The sequence below is a fragment of the Coregonus clupeaformis genome, chromosome 20, assembly GCF_020615455.1.
Source record: "Coregonus clupeaformis isolate EN_2021a chromosome 20, ASM2061545v1, whole genome shotgun sequence".
NCBI classification, from domain to species: domain Eukaryota; kingdom Metazoa; phylum Chordata; class Actinopteri; order Salmoniformes; family Salmonidae; genus Coregonus; species Coregonus clupeaformis.
In genome coordinates, this window is record NC_059211.1 from 50817273 (window position 1) to 50831996 (window position 14724).

Consider the following 14724-nt stretch of genomic DNA (forward strand, 5'->3'; position numbering starts at 1 on the left):
AACTGCAGATTTTTTATGGAATATCTACATAGGCGTACAGAGGCCCATTATCAGCAACCATCAGTCCTGTGTTTCAATGGTACGTTGTGTTTGCTAATCCAAGTTTATCATTTTAAAAGGCTAATTGATCATTAGAAAACCCTATTGCAATTATGTTAGCACAGCTGAAAACTGTTGTGCTGATTAAAGAAGCAATAAAACTGGCCTTCTTGAGACTAGTTCAGTATCTGGAGCATCAGCAATTGTGGGTTCGATTACAGGCTCAAAATGGCCAGAAACAAATAACTTTCTTCTGAAACTCGTCAGTCTATTCTTGTTCTGAGAAGTGAAGGCTATTCCATGCGAGAAATTGCCAAGAAACTGAAGATCTCGTACAACGCTGTGTACTACTCCCTTCACAGAACAGCACAAACGGGCTCTAACCAGAATAGAAAGAGGAGTGGGAGGCCCCGATGCACAACTGAGCAAGAGGACAAATATATTAGTGTCTAGTTTGAGAAACAGACGCCTCACAGGTCCTCAACTGGCAGCTTCATTAAATAGTACCCGCAAAATACCAGTCTCAACGTCAACAGTGAAGAGGCGACTCCGGGATGCTGATCTTCTAGACAGAGTTGCAAAGAAAAAGCCATATCTCAGACTGGCCAATAAAAAGAAAAGATTAAGATGGGCAGTCTGAGATATGGCTTTTTCTTTGCAACTCTGCCTAGAAGGTCAGCATCCCGGAGTCGCCTCTTCACTGTTGACGTTGAGACTGGTGTCTAAACCTATACAGTGGTTTGTCTCATACAAGACACATTTAGAATCCATCACAATACAGCTGATAAAAAATATAACAGAAAGTTTACATGACAGCAGCTCTGTAGCTGCTATTTTCAGCATTGGTTGGGAATTGAGGCCAGCACTGGTTAGGAGCAGGGTTTAATGATGATGTGCAGTCACTAAACATGGTCTGCTTAAGCCATCACCACAGTTATTTCAATATGTTATGACCCTTTTCTAAAGTTAGAACATAACAATGCGATGAGTTTAGGATGGCTGTGCCAGTATGGCTGATCCAAGATGGCTGTGACAGTATGGTTGATCCAAGATGGCTGTGACAGTATGGTTGATCCAAGATGGCTGTGCCAGTATGGCTGATCCAAGATGGCTCTGACAGTATGGTTGATCCAAGATAGCTGTGACAGTATGGTTGATCCAAGATAGCTGTGACAGTATGGTAGATCCAAGATGGCTGTGACAGTATGGTTGATCCAAGATAGCTGTGACAGTATGGTTGATCCAAGATAGCTGTGACAGTATGGTTGATCCAAGATGGCTGTGCCAGGATGATTATGATCATGTCTCCAATTCAAGAGAAGCCAAAGCTTTTACATCAAATGGAACACCATTTTCCAACAAGACTGTGTACTTTGGGCAACATCTGAGGATCAAAATAATAATACTTTATATTTTCAGCCAATTTGTGTAAAGCAGAGTTCCCCAAGTTGATCTTGGAGCGAACTATGACTATGGAGGGAACTATGTCAGCCATTTCCACTTGTATAAACAAGACATTTACAGAGACTGAAATGAGAGGAAGAGTATCAGTCTGTCAAGCCCTGACGTTGAAAATTGCCTATGGTGATTTATAGCAACATCTACAATTCCCCAACAACATGATCTTTCAGTCTGTCTGTCAGTCAGTCAGAGGTGCTTTAATTTGACAAACATGAGTACTATAATCAGGGAGAAGATGAGCTGTCTTTATTGGCTCTTCATTATACTGCAGCTCTTTGAAGCAGGCCTCAAATAAACACTCAGTCATTACATTGAAATAAAGGTTGGTGAAACTGGGAAAATCCTGCCCTTTACACGCAAAAGAGTTTAATGTAGTCTAGTCAGTATCAGTAACAATGACAACTCTTATAGAAAGAGATATACTGATATACTGTCTAACCATAAAGAAAACGACTCGACTACTCTTGCAAGAAGATGATGAATATCAATACATCTTCCTCAGACTCCAACCAACCAAAGGCTATTGAGAGCATGTACAAGTCTGGAAAATGTCTTCACTATTCAGAGGCCATTCAAAGGAGTGCGTGGGTGGCAATATCCACCTCAATGGGGAATGTCACAAAGCAAATGCCTTAAAGCACAATCCCCATAGTGACTGTTAAAGCGCCATAATATTGTCTGTAGAGCGACACACTGGGCAGAGCCACAGCAGGTCTTTAGTGGACAGACAATAGGGTCATAACTGGGAGAATGACTCTTAGGCCTGTTACAACGGAGACACTTGAGCCTATAGCATGAAGAGCCTGTAATCAGCCCACCCATTCCCCCATCACACACAGCCCCTACCCATCACACACAGCCCCTACCCCTACCCCCAGCAGGACAGATTGCCCCTACCCCCAGCAGGACAGACTGCCCCTACCCCAGCAGGACAGACTGCCCCTACCCCAGCAGGACAGACTGCCCCTACACCAGCAGGACAAACTGCCCCTACACCAGCAGGACAGATTGCCCCTACCCCAGCAGGACAGATTGCCCCTACCCCAGCAGGACAGATTGCCCCTACCCCAGCATGACAGACTGCCCCTACCCCCAGCAGGACAGACTGCCCCTACCCCCAGCAGGACAGATTGCCCCTACCCCCAGCAGGACAGATTGCCCCTACCCCAGCAGGACAGACTGCCCCTACCCCAGCAGGACAGATTGCCCCTACCCCAGCAGGACAGATTGCCCCTACCCCAGCAGGACAGATTGCCCCTACCCCAGCAGGACAGACTGGCCCTACCCCCAGCAGGACAGACTGCCCATACCCCCAGCAGGACAGATTGCCCCTACCCCCAGCAGGACAGATTGCCCCTACCCCAGCAGGACAGACTGCCCCTACCCCAGCAAGACAGATTGCCCCTACCCCAGCAGGACAGATTGCCCCTACCCCAGCAGGACAGATTGCCCCTACCCCAGCAGAACAGATTGCCCCTACCCCAGCAGGACAGATTGCCCCTACCCCAGCAGGACAGATTGCCCCTACCCCAGCAGGACAGATTGCCCTTACCCCAGCAGGACAGATTGCCCCTACCCCAGCAGGACAGATTGCCCCTGGAATGGACACACCCTTAGGAGGGGAAGCCATGGCAGTGCCAGGCTAAGTCCTACATCAAATCAAATCAAATTCGATTGGTCACATAGACATATTTAGCAGCTGTTTTTTTTTGTTTTTGTTTTTGGGGGGGGGGGGGGTAGATCAGCTTAATATTGCAGATAGACTGTAACTTCCATCAATGTAATTGTCTGCATCACTTCCAATCCCCCATGTTTTTTATATATATACTCCCCTTTATTATTTTCAACCCCGCCATCCTTTCTCTACTTGGGGTAAATTAGTGAACAACAATGCTTAGGCCTCTACTTCCAGCTTATACTTACTATCTACATTTTATGGACACAGTCAATTTTACAATAATTATATTTTGTTTGTTTTTTCTCCTGAACTTCTTCTACTCTCAACCTCTCCGATCATTTTCATGATGTCCATCCGGTTTGCTTCTATATGCCATATCTTTCTAACTGTGCTCTTTCCCAAAAGCTCCCAACATACAACCCATATACTTATTATGGACACAGTATGCTTACATTATTATTAGTTATCTTGTTATTAGTTGTTATTAGTCCCATCCTTCAACTCCATTCAACACCACCCATCTATCTCTTAACACCATCCATATAGGATTTCTATTTGCCATATATGTTTCAACTGTACAGTGATGTTTTACAAAAGTTCTGAACCTTTCTATTCTCATTGTTTCTACAGATTGTGAATTAAAAATAAACATTTTTGCTAAAAGTATTATTATATTATTGATCGATTGACTATGTCTTTTCAGATCACCCAGTAATGCTATCTGCAAGGTTAGCTCCAGGTAAATATTGCAATCCTTTAGCCATTCCTGGGCCTGTGTCCAAAAACAAGCTACAAATGGACAGAACCAAAACAAATGAGCTAATGATTCTGTCTCTTCACAGCAAAATCTGCAGAGCTGGGAAGATTGTATCCCCCATATAAATAACATTCTATTGGTAGCAAGAATTGTATATAATAATTGAAATTGAAAGTTTCTAATTTTTGAATCCGGTGTCGTTTTGCGTGTCAGTTCATAAACACTATGCCATGGGATCGGTACGTCAAAAATCTCCTCCCAACTATTTTGCAATCTATATGGGACGGCTGTCAATCCTTTGGTCCTTAAATGAAACTGATATATTTTTTTATTTATCACAGTTTTCCTTAACCAATGATGTTCTTTAATGCAAGGCCAACAGACAAGTTCCTTACTTTCTCCCCCTTCCACTTTCCTCTTCCATTTTTGCGGTAAGGCTGCAATTATTTGGTTGTAATTTTGGGTAGAGCAGACATTTCCATATGTTTTTGTTAGCTGCATAACTCCACCAGTCCTACCGATAATATCATTTACGAAGATTATACCTTTTTTTAAACATTTTGTCAAAAAAATAATGTTTTTTTGTCAATTAGTATATTTGAATTTAACCACAATATTTGTTGCATTATTTGTTCTGTCGTTTCTGGAGGATTAAATTGAAATTGCAACCAACTTTCTATGGCTTGTTTTAGAAATAGTCATATTTGGGAGATGATTTCCTTTTCAAATAACTGAAAATGAGTGGTTGTAATCTGAATAAAGGGAAAAAGGCCATTCTTGAACATTGGGTGAGACAATCTTACTAATTTGCTTGAGAACCAGTTCGGATTTAAGTATAACTTTTGTATGACTGAAGGTCTAATGCTTTAATAATTTCTGTCCTCCGAATTCATATTCATTATATAAATAGGCCCGTTTAATTTTGTCTGGCTTGCCGTTCCAAATAAAATAGAATATTTTTTTCTCATATAATTTAAAAAAAACTGTTCGCTAGGCGTAGGCAAGACCATAAGCAAATAGGTAAACTGGGATAATACTAAAGAGTTAATCAGGGTGATTTTTCCACAAATGTACAGGTATTTACCTTTCCATGGTTGCAAGATCTTATCTATTTTTGCTAACTTTCTATAAAAATTTATTGAAGTGAGATCATTTATTTCCTTTGGGATATGTATTCCGAGTATATCCACATCACCATCAGACCATTTTATTGGTAAACTACATGGTAATGTAAAAAAAATTGTATTTTTTAGTGATCCAATATGTAATATAGTACATTTGTCATAATTTGGTTGTAATCCAGAGAGGTTAGAAAATGTATCTAGATCCTCTATGAGGCTGTGGAGGGATTCTAGTTGTGGATTTAAAAGAAAACATGAATCATCAGCGTACAATGTATTATTGGATCTGATTTTAATAGCTAACATCTCGATGGCCACAATAAATAGATATGCCGATAGTGGACAACCTTGTTTCACTCCTCTTGACAGTTTAAAACTTTCTGAGAAATAGCCATTATTTACTATTTTACACCTAGGGTTACTATACATGATTTTGACCCATTTTATAAGAGATTCTCCAAAATTGAAATGCTCCAGGCATTTATATATAAACCTCAGTCGTACTTTATCAAAAGCCTTTTCGAAGTCTGCTATGAATAGCAGGTCCGGTTTCCCAGATTTTCCATAGTGTTCTATTGTTTCCAATACTTGCCTTATATTATCTCCAATGTATCTTCCATGTAAAACATCTGTCTGATTAGAATGAATAATATCTGACAATACCTTTTTAATTCTATGCACTATACATTTTGTTAGATTTTTTGCATCACAACACTGAAGTGTAAGGGGCCTCCAATTTTTTAAATGGACTGGATCTTTATATTTTCCACTTGTATCCTGTTTCAGTAATAATGAGATCAGACCTTCTTCTTGAGTGTCAGATAATCTACCATTTACATAGGAGTGGTTAAAACATGCTAATAACGGTCCTCTTAGTATATCAAAAACGGTTTGGTATACCTCGACTGGTATGCCATCCAACCCTGGAGTTTTCCCGGCTTAAAGTCTTTAATTGCATCCAGAAGTTCCTCCTCTGTAATTTCACCTTCACATGAGTCTTTCTGTATGGCTGTTAATTTTACATTATCAATAGAAAAAAAATCTCTACAATTAGCTTCAGTTAGAGTGTTACGGTCCGGCACTGTTGGTCCTGTTCCTGCTGGTTTTCCTTTCCCTTTTTCCCTGTGTGTGTTGTTTGTGTCTGTCTCCCCCTGCTGTGCAGTCCAGTCAGAGGATCTAGGTCAGGGGGCGTGGCCATTCTCTCACAAGATCAGTTACATCCAGCTGCAGCTTATTGTCAACAATCAACCAGCAGTTATCTACCCGGGCTGGACACCTCTCCAGCGCCAGTTCGTTCCTACACTACCTGTGGTAACTTGGCCCCGTACAGAAATCTCAGTTTAGTTGTACTCTCTCAGAATTATAGTTGTTTCTGCCACGTTTGTAACCTGTCTCTCCTTCGATTAGATCTCGTCTGTTCCTGCTGCCTGCCTGCCTGCCATTCCCACGCCGCAACCTGCTCTGTTGTCTGATATCCTCGTCATCCAGCCCTCAGGACTACTGGCTCTCCACCCTACTCAGCTCCTACCCCGGCCTGAAGCTACTCCACCCTGTACTGCTTCTCTCTACCATAACACGCTGAATAAACTACATCATAATTCACCCTCTTTGTCCGCGTGTCCGTCTCTGCACCTGAGTCCCCCACCCAAGCCTAATAGAACGAACTGGCCAAACATGGACTCAGCAGAGATGCCACATGAAACAACGGGTGATGGCATACAACGCGCCCTCCATTCACAGGGAATGCTATTGGGACAACACGACCAACTCATCCGGACTCTATTGGATAACAACCAGCAGTTGTTGGATCAAGTATCTCATCTCTCCTCTCAGGTAGCTAACCTGGTAACACTCACTACCCTTCCTCCCTCTGTTTCTCCTCCGCCTGTTCCTCCTACAGTGGCTCCAGGTTCGGCTTCCGCTCCTGCCCTTCGGGAACCCCCTACAACCTCACCCGAACCTTTCACCGGGGACCTGAACAAATGCCGTGGTTTCCTGCTTCAGTGCCGCTTGGTGTTCCAACAGAAGCCCCTGTCTTTCTCCACGGAATCCTCAAAGGTACATTACGCACTGGGGTTAATGAGGGGCAAAGCTTTGATTTGGGCAGAAGCGGCTTGTTCTACTCAGCAGATTGCCAGCCTGTCGTTTGACGATTTTTCCTCTCAATTGAAAGTTGTGTTTGATCACCCGGACCATGCCGGGACCGCCACAAAGAGACTATTGAAGCTACGACAGGGCACGGGTAGCGTGGCTGAATACGCCATTGACTTTTGGACCTTGGCAGCCGATTCCAAGTGGAATGACGAAGCTCTTCAGGGAGCGTTTGTTAACGGTCTAAGTGACCCGATTAAGAATGAACTAGCTGTTCGTGATGAGCCTGCTAACCTTCATGTTCTCGTTTCCCTTGCTACACGAATAGACAACAGGCTACGGGAGAGGAGACAGGAGAGGGGCGGTCGGGTCCACACCACAGGCGGGGGCCCCCTCGCTTTCGGCAGCCCGAGCTACACCACCACTCGGACACCGCCCACACACCTCAGCGGATCCCTCCACGGAACTAGAGCGAGCCCATGCAGCTGGGCCGTGCTCGTCTGTCCCCTGCCGAAAAGGAACGGGCGCATGCGGGCTGGTGAGTGCATGTACTGTGGGGACCGCACTCATTTCCTGGTTAACTGTCCGGTTCGCCCAAAAGACCAAGCTCGCAGGTAAAAGTGGGCGTACTTGCGAGTGCTACACCTGACTCAATGCCCACAGCACCCCGTCTAGTTATCCCAGCTACAGTCCAGTTCAGGAATCTATCTCTCCCACTAGCTGCTCTAATCGACTCTGGTGCTGAGGATAGTTTCCTTGACGTCAACCTGGTCACTCAGGCTGAGATCCCTGTTAAGCCCCTGCCTAAGCCTATAACAGTAACCGCTATTGACGGCCATCAGTTTGCCAACATCACCCATCAAACTGTCCCCGTTTCTCTCATGCTGTCCGGCAATCACAAAGAAACCATCCAGTTTAAAGTAGTCTCCTCCTCGGCCTCCCCCCTTATCCTCGGTTTCCCTTGGCTTAGCCTTCACAACCCCCCATATTGACTGGCAAAACCACAAGATACACAGTTGGAGCACTCACTGCCATTCTGTTTGCCTTGGGTCGGCTATTCCGCCCTCGGTCGGCTCCCCTGCTTCCCCTGTCAAAACCCCAGACCTCTCTTCAGTCCCTGAGGAGTACCTGGACCTGGCCGAGGTATTCAGTAAGTCCAAGGCACTTTCATTACCACCTCATAGGCCATACGATTGTGCTATTGAGTTACTGCCTGGAGCCCCTTTGCCGTCCAGTCGGCTTTTCAATCTGTCCCGTCCTGAGAGAGAAGCTATGGAAACCTACATAGGCGACTCCCTAACCTCTGGCATCATTCGTCCCTCATCTTCCGCTGTTGGAGCTGGGTTCTTTTTTGTAGAGAAGAAGGACAAAACATTACGCCCCTGCATTGACTACAGAGGACTAAATAACATCACAGTCAGAAATACATACCCCTGCCTCTCATCAACTCAGCATTTGAACCCCTTCATGGTGCCACTGTGTTTACCAAACTCGACCTACGTAACGCTTACCACCTCGTTAGGATCAGGCGGGGAGATGAATGGAAAACTGGGTTCAATACCCCTCTCGGACACTTTGAATACCTAGTCATGCCATTCGGTCTCACTAACGCCCCAGCAGTGTTTCAGGCCATGGTTAACGATGTGTTGAGGGATTTTCTACACCGTTTTGTGTTTGTCTATTTGGATGACATTCTAATATTCTCTAAGTCACAGGATGAACACGTCTCCCACGTCCGTCTGGTTCTCCAACGCCTCATGGAAAACAAACTGTATGTGAAAGCAGAAAAATGTGAGTTCCACCGGCAGTCCGTCCCCTTTTTGGGTTTTATTATCGAGCGGGGACAAGTGTCACCCAGACCCTGACAAGATCAGAGCGGTTGTGGAGTGGCCCACACCCACGTCTCGGAAGCAGCTACAACGCTTCCTGGGCTTCGCCAACTTCTACCGCCGCTTCATCAGGGGTTTCAGCCGAGTGGTTGCCCCCTGACCAAGCTCACCTCCCCTAAGGTGCCATTCCTGTGGACGCCTGAGGCCGAGTCAGCCGTGAGTACATTGAAGGAACTGTTCACCACCTCACCTGTTCTTATTCATCCAGACACTAGTTTGCAGTTTATTGTGGAAGTGGACGCCTCTGATTCGGGGTGGGGGCTGTCCTGTCACAACGTTCCCCCACGGACCAGAAGCTCCATCCTGTGGCCTTTTTCTCCAGGAGATTGACCCCTGCTGAGAAGAACTACGACGTGGGTAACCGGGAGTTGCTTGCTGTCAAGTTGGCGTTGGAGGAGTGGAGGCACTGGCTAGACGGAGCAGAGCAACCCTTCATAGTCTGGACAGACCACAAGAACCTGGCTTACATCCAGTCGTCCAAGAGGCTGAACTCCCGTCAGGCCAGATGGGCTCTGTTCTTCAGCAGGTTCAAGTTTATTTTAACATATCGTCCTGGCACACGTAATGTCAAGCCTGATGCTCTCTCTCGCCAGTTTACAGACAATGAAGACTCCAGCAATCCTGAATCTGTTCTGCCCGCTTCCTGTTTGGTGGCGGCGGTTCACTGGGAAATCGAGTCCCTCGTCCGATCGGCACAAGAGTTGGAACCTGGACCGGCCGATGGCCCCTCCGACCTTCTCTATGTTCCCGCAGCCGTGCGGCCGCAAGTGCTCAACTGGATCCACACCTCACGCTTCTCCTGCCACCCTGGTATGAACCGTACACTGTCGCTACTGAAGAGGCACTTTTGGTGGCCATCCGCCGAGGCTGACGTCCGGGAGTACGTGGCGGCCTGTTCCATCTGTGCCCAAAATAAGGCTTCCCACAGGGCTCCTTCGGGCCTGCTGCGGCCTCTCCCAGTCCCGAGTCGTCCTTGGTCTCACGTGGGCTTGGACTTCGTCACTGGACTTCCTATGTCTGAGGGTAATGACACCATACTCACCATCGTGGACAGATTCTCTAAATCTGCCCATTTTGTTGCATTACCAAAATTACCATCTGCCAGTGAGACAGCCGACCTCTTTGTCCTACATGTATTCCGTCCCCATGGAATACCTGTGGACATAGTGTCCGATAGAGGCCCACAGTTCATTTCTCGGGTATGGAAGGAGTTTTGTTCGGCTCTGGGTGCCACTGTCAGTCTCTCATCAGGTTTCCATCCCCAGTCCAATGGCCAGACTGAGAGGACCAATCAGGACCTGGAGGCTGCTCTACGCTGTGTGACATCCCAGAACCCGTCCACCTGGGCCAAACATCTCCCGTGGGTCGAATATGCCCACAATTCCCTCACCTCATCTGCCACCGGCCTCTCACCATTTGAGGCGGCTTTGGGGTACCAACCGCCATTGTTCCCGTCTCAGGAAAGGGAGTTAGCCGTCCCGTCAGTTCAGGATAACCTTCGTCGCTGCCGCAAGGTGTGGGTGGACACCCGTGAGGCTCTTCTACGGACAGCAGAGCGTAACAAGAGGGTGGCGGACAGGCACAGGGTAGTCGCTCCCCAGTTCCAGCCTGGTCAGCGAGTCTGGCTCTCCTCCAGCAACATCCCCCTGCGCACTGACTCCCGTAAGCTGTCGCCCCGGTATTTGGGTCCTTTCGAGATCGACTCCATCATCAACCCTTCGGCTGTTCGGTTGAAGCTTCCCCAGGCCATGAGAGTCCATCCTACATTTCACGTGTCCCAGCTGAAGCTGGTCTCCTCCAGCCCTTTGTGTCCGCCTGTGGATCCCCCTCCGCCACCGCGTATTGATCGACCATCCAGCCTACACGGTGCGGAGACTGCTGGACGTCCGGAGGCGTGGTAGAGGGTTTCAGTACCTGGTGGACTGGGAGGGATACGGTCCCGAGGAGAGGTCCTGGATTCCCGACGATTTATACTGGATCCGCAGCTGGTGGCTGACTTCCATAGGGACCACCCTGACAAGCCGGGTGGGTCGCCGGGTGGCGCCCGTTGAGGGGGGGGTACTGTTACGGTCCGGCACTGTTGGTCCTGTTCCTGCTGGTTTTCCTTTCCCTTTTTCCCTGTGTGTGTTGTTTGTGTCTGTCTCCCCCTGCTGTGCAGTCCAGTCAGAGGATCTAGGTCAGGGGGCGTGGCCATTCTCTCACAAGATCAGTTACATCCAGCTGCAGCTTATTGTCAACAATCAACCAGCAGTTATCTACCCGGGCTGGACACCTCTCCAGCGCCAGTTCGTTCCTACACTACCTGTGGTAACTTGGCCCCGTACAGAAATCTCAGTTTAGTTGTACTCTCTCAGAATTATAGTTGTTTCTGCCACGTTTGTAACCTGTCTCTCCTTCGATTAGATCTCGTCTGTTCCTCCTGCCTGCCTGCCATTCCCACGCCGCAACCTGCTCTGTTGTCTGATATCCTCGTCATCCAGCCCTCAGGACTACTGGCTCTCCACCCTACTCAGCTCCTACCCCGGCCTGAAGCTACTCCACCCTGTACTGCTTCTCTCTACCATAACACGCTGAATAAACTACATCATAATTCACCCTCTTTGTCCGCGTGTCCGTCTCTGCACCTGAGTCCCCCACCCAAGCCTAATATAGAGGAGATGGAGGCGACTGAAAAGAAAACATATGCTTAAAGTACTTTGTTTCCTCCTTCAAAATATAATTTGGTGAATCATGGGTGACTCCGTCAATTGTAACCAGTTTCATTAAATAATTTTTGGCAGATGTTATTGCGGGTGTTCTACTCTCTTTATAGTGCACTACTTTAGACCAGAGCCCTAATAGGGTTCCATTTGGGATGCAGTGAGACCATGACAGTGCCGTACTCAACTTATATATCCCCAGGTGTCCTTATTAAGGGCTGCCACTAGGACTGCCTGAATTAAGGTGAATACTGTCAATACTATCCTGTTAGCAACCAGCGTCAGGGTGGGTCCACCAGAGAGAAAGACAAAGGACTCAGGTTTATTATGTGTTTTTTAAGTGCCTTCCACTGGCTTTGATTGGAGGCTGATCTTCACACCTTCAGTTGGTCAGCAGCACCAGACCCAGACTCTCACAAGAACATCTTGAAACACTGATCCGGCATCAAACTGAAAAACATTCTTCATTCTCTTTTTTCCTCCTCTTTCTCTTCTTTGGCAAGAGAAGTCCCATCCTAGAGTCTCTTAAAGATACAGTCCTGCTGCTGTCCCCCCTTCTTTTACTAATCAATGCGTTCTCTGAGCTCCGGGAGGACTGTTGCTGCTGCCGTCTCCAGAGCAGAGCACAGAGCGAGAGATAGAACGGGACAGGCAGGCTGCCACTGCAGCTATCCCTCTGGGTTGTTCGCATACTTTTCAAATTACAACCTTCCTAAACTATTATCATGGGCCATAAAACACCACGCAGTATGAAGCCAAGACGTGCTCATTGCTAAGGTCAGGAGATAGCTAAGGAGACCAACCTGGAAAGCACACACAGACACACACACTCTCCTGGAACAAACATCTAAGTGAGTGCCTGGATATCCAAGGAGGAACAAGGTTGTGATGGGGGGGACGACAGGTTGTGATGCAGGGGGACAGGTTGTGATGGGGGGCAGGTTGTGATGGGGGGGCAGGTTGTGATGCTGGGGGACAGGTTGTGTTAGGGGGGACAGGTTGTGATAGGGGGGGACAGGTTGTGATAGGGGGGACAGGTTGTGATAGGGGGGGGACAGGTTGTGATGGGGGGGGGACAGGTTGTGATAGGGGGGACAGGTTGTGATAGGGGGGACAGGTTGTGATAGGGGGGACAGGTTGTGATGGGGGGGACAGGTTGTGATGGAGGGGGGACAGGTTGTGATGGAGGGGGGACAGGTTGTGATGGGAGGGGGACAGGTTGTGATGGGAGGGGGGACAGGTTGTTATAGGGGGGGACAGGTTGTGATGGAGGGGGAACAGGTTGTGATAGGAGGGGGGACAGGTTGTGATAGGAGGGGGGACAGGTTGTGATAGGAGGGAGGACAGGTTGTGATAGGAGGGGGACAGGTTGTGATGGAGCGGAACAGGTTGTGATGGAGCGGGACAGGTTGTGATGGAGCGGGACAGGTTGTGATGGGAGGGGGACAGGTTGTGATGGAGGGGGACAGGTTGTGATGGGGGGGGTGATATGAACCCACCCTCTGTTCACCACACACACCAGCACCCAATTAAAGACAGATTAAAAAGGATCAAACTCTTTCACACACAATCTATGCCCACGGCCTTCCACTAAGGTGTCATGGTCCATTATCATGACTGAACCACACAGCATGGCACAAGCATAGAAATCCCCCCAAAACTATTCATCTAAACCCCTTGGATGGCCTGGGAAACACAGAAACACAGATATAGATTAGGGGACTATTTTTCTCAGTTTTTTTTGTATGTGGGCAGTGGGGAAAAGGTCCACATTCTTTCATTCTTTCGACCAGGGCTGGAACTAGCTACTAAAGTTAGTGTCCAGTGTTTCCAGATTTATATGAAATATGATTACAATAATGAATTACAATATGAATCAAATAGTTTTCCATACACTTAGGTTGGAGTCCTTAAAACTCGTTCTTCAACCACTATAGTTTTGGCAAGTTGGTTAGGACATCTACTTTGTGCATGACACAAGTCATTTTTCCAACAATTGTTTGCAGACAGATTATTTCACTGTATCACAATTCCAGTGGGTCAGTTTACATACACTAAGTTGACTGTGCCTTTAAACAGCTTGGAAAATTCCAGAAAATGATGTCATGGCTTTGGAAGCTTCTGATAAGCTAATTGACATCATTTGAGTCAATTGGAAGTGTACCTGTGGATGTATTTCAAGGCCTACCTTCAAACTCAGTGCCTCTTTGCTTGACATCATGGGAAAATCTAAAGAAATCAGCCAAGACCTCAGAAAAAAAATTGTAGACCTCCACAAGTCTGGTTCATCCTTGGGAGCAATTTCCAAACGCCTGAAGGTACCACGTTCATCTGTACAAACAATAGTACGCAAGTATAAACACCATGGGACCACGAAGCCGTCATACCGCTCAGGAAGGAGACACGTTCTGTTTCCAAGAGATGAACGTACTTTGGTGCGAAAAGTGTAAATCAATCCCAGAACAACAGCAAAGGACCTTGTGAAGATGCTGGAGGAAACAGGTACAAAATTATCTATGTGCACAGTAAAACTAATCCTATATCGGCATAACCTGAAAGGCCGCTCAGCAAGGAAGAAGCCACTGCTCTAAAACCGCCATAAAAAAGCCAGACTACGGTTTGCAACTGCACATGGGGACAAAGATCATACTTTTAGGAGAAATGTCCTCTGGTCTGATGAAACAAAAATAGAACTGTTTGGCCATATTGACCACCATTATGTTTGGAGGAAAAAGGGGGTCGCTTGCAAGCCGAAGAACACCATCCCAACCGTGAAGCACAGGGGTGGCAGCATCATGCTGTGGGGGTGCTTTGCTGCAGGAGGGACTGGTGCACTTCACAAAATAAATGGCATCATGAGGAAGGAAAATTATGTGGATATATTGAAGCAACATCTCAAGACATCAGTCAGGAAGTTAAAGCTTGGTCGCAAATGGGTCTTCCAATTGGACCACGACCCCAAGCATACTTCCAAAGTTGTGGCAAAATG

The 14724-nt window shown here is 47.0% G+C and overlaps 1 protein-coding gene across 1 annotated transcript in view; it reads right to left on the reverse strand.

Annotated features, from left to right (window-relative positions):
- hmcn1 (hemicentin 1) overlaps positions 1–14724 on the reverse strand; it is a 213524-nt gene that overhangs the window by 147003 nt on the left and 51797 nt on the right. The window lies entirely within an intron of this gene.